Raw genomic sequence first — 6,086 nt, 5'->3', positions numbered from 1 at the left:
AGCAGGTGCTGCTTGCCCTCCACTGTCCAGAATCCCCAATGGAGGACCATCCAATGCCATCATTCGTTTTGAGAGCATCATCCCATTCTCTTGGTTGCGAGTTAGGCTCTGAGGGATGCTGGCCTGTGTTCAAAAGAAGACAGTTCTTCAACTCAGCTCCCTGTGTTCCTCAAGCACCCATCCCAGGATGCCAGCTCTTCCAAGTACAGATCTGTGGTTTTCCTTTTCCTCTCTAGAATTCACACAGCAGAAATCTACCAATTTCTCTTTTTTACCCCAGAAAAAGTACAGATTGTAATATACTTCTGAGACAATAGAGCTTTTCATTCATTCATGTTTTAGTTGCTAGCTCCTCATTTGTCTCCAAGTGGCTCTGCATGATTTCATCTTTGAAGAAAGGACCAATCCCAGAGACACCCTCCTCTGAAGATGAAGGTGAATTTCTGGCATCTCTCCTCAAAATAGGGAAAGAATGAATGACACTGAACTTGGCACACAGAAGACCCTTTATCACTATTTGTTGAATGATTACTCAAAAATGCTCTAAGTGCTATAGCTATAAAAGCTAAAATTGTATTATATGCATCATATATTTAAAATTTTAAGGTTTTTTTGTTTCAAGTCTTTAGTTTTTCTCCAGTTAATCTCTGTGTGGGAAACTTGCCAGTGCATTTGTGGTATGATCTTTTTCTAAACTGAATTTCTAACCATAAAATCTATACTCTAAACACAATATAGATGTGCTTCTGCATATATAGGAGTGTATATATTTTATAAACATGCTTACACTATTTGGATTTTACAGTGTTTTAGAGTATTTGGGTTCTTGTCATGTTTTTTATTTTGGCCACATTCATAAAAATATAAATATAACTCTAAAATAAATCCATGCATCTACCCATGATCCAGCTGTAGCTTTAAAACATGCCACACTTGATAAGCTTCCAAATTTGTTTTGATGGCAGAATTTCATCGACACAGCCAATTTGGATCATAAAGCAATCCCTATTTCAAGTGTTTGGCCCATAAAGGGAATACAGTGGATGGTGGGTCAGTATTTCATTCTCTTGTCAGACAGGGTTAAGAACTGCCTGGAGGAGCTGTTATATTTCCTCTGGACCTGTGTTCCCTTGAAAAGAATATGGCTATTTGAGAGATTTTTACCAATGCATGAATGGAGAATTATTCTGATGGTTATTATTATTACTATTATTATTTAGTTTGTGTCTGGAGTTGATATTGGAGGTGATAGGCAGGTGTTAATTGTCTCTGAATGGATGGAGACTAGCTCTGAATATTTTCACAGATTATCCTTAACCAAAGGTGCCTTGATAGAGTTGACATTTGTTCAGGGTCATTTTGAAGCTCAGACACTGGTAAACAACTGTGATCTTCTAAAAGGCAGAAGCAAACTTTCTGTGAAACCAAGCCCAAATTCCAAACTTGTAACATCAGTTTTTAGTGCGAGGGTTTGGTTCCAGAACTTTGGGTTCTCTTTAGTCAAACTTCAGTTAACGTGTGTGTGTGTGTGTGTGTGTGTGTGTGTGTGTTCTTTTTAATTGAAATATAGTCAGTTTACAATGTTGTGTCAATTTCTGGTGTATCAGTTAACTTTTGAGTGCTCAGGAAAGTTTCCTGAAATATGTTTTTTGTTTGTTTGTTTCCAAAATGTGTTTTTAACATACCTTAGAAATTTCAGGAATATCCTAATTTTGAAAAAAAAAAAAGCTTTTAATTGGGGATAGAACAGAATAATGATTTAGAGAGCTACTTGGGATTATAAATGCAACTTTGAAGTATGATTCAAAAAAAAAAAAAGAAGAAACTAAGGAGGAAGAGGCTTCCCATGGGTCTCCAGGTAGCATTTGGTCAGGGTTCTGCATTGGTGGCGTCTGTTGTGCAGTCATTACCCAGGCTGCGTTCTGGTTCTCATTCTGCTACCCTGTCCATTATTCCTTTGGGAACACTCTTCTGGGGAAGGTATACTTCGGCTTCAGGGCAGGATTTAGAAATATATGGATTTAGACTTTTCGAAGTCTCATTCTTAATCATTAATGTTAATCTATTTTATTCTGTTTATCCATCCTTTCTCATCACCTTTTTTTTTTTTTTAAATTGAAGTATAGTCAGTTACAATGTGTCAGTTTCTGGTGGACAGCATAATGTTTCAGTCATGCATATACATACATATACTCATTTTCATATTCTTTTTCATTATAGGTTACTACAAGATATTGAATATAGTTCCCTGTGCTATACAGAAGAAATTTGCTTTTTATCTATTTTATATATACTAATTAATATTTGCAAATCTCGGACTCTCAATTTATCCCTTCCTACCCCTCCCCCGCCCCCATAAGCATAAGTTTGTTTACTATGTCTGTGAGTCTGTTTCTATTTTGTAGATAAGTTCATTAGTGTCCTTTTTTTTTTGCTGTTGTTGTTTTTTTGTAGATTCCACATATGAGTGCTATCATATTGTATTTTTCTTTTTGTCTCTGGCTTACTTCACTTAGAATGGTGATCTCTAGGTCCATCCATGTTGCTGCCTTATCAGCTTCATATATGGCTCCCCCTAATATCTAAATTTCTTTTCATATCTCTAGTGTCTTTTTTTTTTTTTTCAAACTGGAATTTCTTCTCTGTCTTCTAACATTTGAAGCTTTCTCATCCTTGAAAAAAACAATACCCGATGCCCTTCATTTAACCTTAAGGTCCTTCATCTCTACTCTCGTTTCATTTGTCTCTTAACGACACTTCTTGGACAGGATTTCTCTTCTCTTACGTCACCATTGGATTGATCCTCATTAAGCCCCTTGGTCTGGTTATCACTCAGTTGAATCTGAGTTGAATCAAAAGCTGAATTTTGACTTGATTCCTTGATGAAGTACAGAGAGAAGTAGTATCAGAAACAGAAATGGAAGATGTCCAAAGAGTCAGCTCAAAGCTGAGCAGCTGATGAAGGCAGACTTCTTACATCCTCTGAAACTTTATTATCCAGTATGGTGGCCACTAGTTCCACATGGCTACTGAGTAATTAAATTATGACTAGTGTCAGGGGGAGGGATAAATTAGGAGTATGAGATTAACAGATACACACTACTATGGATAAAATAGATAAGCAACAGGATTTACTGTACAATACAAGGGACAGTATTCACTATCTTGTAATAACCTATCACGGAAAATAATCTGAAAAAATACATGCATATATAGCTGAATCACTTTGCTGTATACCTGAAGCTAACATGATATTGTAGATCAACTAAGCCTCAATAAAAATAAATAAATAATCATTTACATCATATCTGGTAACAATTCAAAAACATATGACTCGTGTGACTGAGAAACTGAATTTTAAATTTTATTTCATTTTAATTAATTTAAATTTAACTTTAAAAACTGATACTTAATTCAGCTCCTGGAAAACTTTTACCTATGTCTGGAACAAGTTGAGGGTCCCAGTCTGAGTTTTTCAACTGTACAGTTTACGAAATCTACGTCTAGATCAAACATTTCTGGTAGACACTGAGCATCCAAATTGGGATGTGCTGTAAGTGTGAAATACATACCAGACTTCAGAGACTTAGTACTAAGAGAGAGAATGTAAAATATCTTTGTCATGACATTTTTCAAAGACGTTTATAACAGGTTGAATTACTGTTTTGAATATATTGCTTTACGTGTAATGTATTATCAGTTTTACCTCTTTCTTTTACCCTGTTAGTGCATAAGATAGAACATTTACAATTACGTATATGACTTGCCCTTTTTTTCCTCCTGGACATCGTTGCTCTGGAGACACAGAGCCTGGCTGGAGTTGCTAAGTAGCTACTCACGACAGAACACAATGGCATCTCAGCTACTGGTACTAGAGTAGAAGGAAGAAAATGATGAGAAAATCAAGAGTCTGACCCAGAGAATAGGAAGCAACATGGAGAACGCATGGCAGGGCAGGGATTAAACTAGGAGGAGTGTGAGGTGAGAGGCAGCAGCCCCAGGGTCCTGCTGAGGCTCAGCTTCCCCAAGGAGACAAGGTCCACGTATGGGAGAGCACAGCCCTGAGCACAGGGAGGTGGTGTGGCCGCTGCAGTGAACGGAGGCTTTGAGCTACAGAGCCAGCGGGTCTTCTGGGAATCATATGAATTTTGTGAATCAGGAGCAGAGTGAGCAGTGGTGACAAGCCATGGGGGATTCTCTCTCATTTTATTTTAACCAAGATGGAGAATTCAAGGGGTTAAGCCAGAAATAATAGGGGGGAAGCTAATTTGCCCCCTTGCTGGTGGCCTAGGGCAGTACCTGCTGTCATCTTAGGTCAGAAGTAATTTGAAGGGGATGTGCGAATGTTTTGACATAGGAAACTCACTCCCCTGTAAGATCGAGAGCTTTCAGTTACTTTTTCCTTTATAGTTGGTGTTAACTTGACAAGTCCTTCATTTTCACGTCTGTATCACTTACTGCGAATACTGGATTGTGGTGTAACTCACCTAGAAATGATATTTGTGAAACGCCAGGTGCCCTTGAATTGTTTTATCCTATCATGAGAACTCTGAGTGTGGTTCTGTGGGGCAACACTGGGAGGTTCAAATTTCCTCCTTACCAACTGTTGTACCCCCAGTAGCACCTTGACAGGGATTTCCAAAGGTGAGTTTAGGATTAAGGGGAGATGGCTTCGTGGCCCGTCTCAGAAGCAAGGGCTTTGTTGAGAGCCAAAAAGATCCCCCATCCATTTCAAATGTCTAGAACCTAGACCCTTCCTTGCCACTTGCCTGGTACAGTCTTTTTCTTGTAAGAGGAAGGGAATAAACTTTTTAAAGAGTACATCCTCGCCTCTGGAATTGGAGCCTGAATTTGCTTCTTACTAGATTATTTTATTTCATTTTATTTTGTTTCATTTCCTTTTTCCCCCCTTTTATTTCAGACTTATAAGCAAGGGCGCCAGGACCAACAATCACCAGCTGCCCAAATCTGATGTCAATTCAAATTTGGGCAATTTGTCAATTTGTCAATACCGAAAATCATGCTTCCAAAATCTGATGTCAATTCCACACACAGAACAATCGAGCTGCCTTACTCATGCCACTCAGGACAGAAACCCTTTTTGCAGAGGATGATTTTAAGCACAACATTGAAGCATCACGATCTTCCATTTCTTCATGTGTAAAATATGGATCATATTAGCATCTATGTCATGAGGCTTTCTTTGGATGGACGAAATAACGTGTGCAAACTTTTTGTCACAAGGCTTGGCCTGCAATAAGAGCTCATATGATGTGAAATCTTTTGTAATTATGATCTGTTAAACGCCCTCCTGGAGACTTATATTTTACCTCCTTTCATCTCCATAACCATTTGGCAAGGTAAGGATGCTTATAACCCCTCTGTGCACAAGAAAACAGAAGTTCAGAGAAATGTGCTACCATGCCCTGGATCGGTCCCTGAGAAGGCTCAGTGATCGGGCAGCATCAGCATTTGAGAGCACGCGCTGAACTCGACAGCTGTTTGATGGAAAAGTCCAAGGCCTCTCTCTGCCTCCATTTCCACATCTGCAAAAAGACAGAGAGTCCTTGGACCTGCCTCATAAGATGCTTAAGAAGTTACACAAGTTGACATCCGTGAACATTAGAATGGTGCCTGGAACATACCAAGTGCTACCTATGATTTATTCCATAAAAATATTATGTTTTCTTTTTATCTCTGACTCAAAAATCAGTAAGGTGGTCAAGGTTTCTGCTAAGTATTTCCTTTAGTTTTAGGTAAGAAATAGTTCTTTTGGTTTTAGGTCAGAAAGTTTTAGGAAAGAAATTTCTTGCTAAGTATTTCCTTTAGTTTCAGGCAAGAAATACTCTGGAAACAAAGCACCCCTCTACCTCTCTACTGTAGCACAAGTCTGGTTAAAGCTACTTTTGTGCACTCTCGTTTATATAATGACACAGGCGAACAATTGTAAGTGTATTTTTGGGTCCTCAAGCACTGACAGCTTTTGTAGCCCATTGTGAACCTGGGATCATGCCTTTTTCACATTTTCTCCTGCAAAATGCCAGCCTCCCCCTGGGCCTGGAATTCTTACTCAGGATGACTGACGT

General features: G+C 38.6%; 1 non-coding gene across 1 annotated transcript; it reads right to left on the bottom strand.

The window, feature by feature from the left end:
- Positions 1 to 4,978: 4,978 nt before the first annotated feature.
- On the bottom strand, positions 4,979 to 5,103 carry LOC123618218 (U11 spliceosomal RNA). Its single transcript, XR_006726623.1, has one exon. It is a non-coding gene; the product is annotated as a U11 spliceosomal RNA (small nuclear RNA).
- Between the last annotated feature and the right edge of the window lie 983 nt (positions 5,104 to 6,086).

Source organism: Camelus bactrianus, chromosome 1 (assembly GCF_048773025.1).
Source record: "Camelus bactrianus isolate YW-2024 breed Bactrian camel chromosome 1, ASM4877302v1, whole genome shotgun sequence".
In the NCBI taxonomy this organism is placed as follows: Eukaryota; Metazoa; Chordata; class Mammalia; order Artiodactyla; family Camelidae; genus Camelus; species Camelus bactrianus.
The sequence above is the reverse complement of the archived record's forward strand: the minus strand, read 5'-3'. Positions and strand labels throughout refer to the sequence as shown.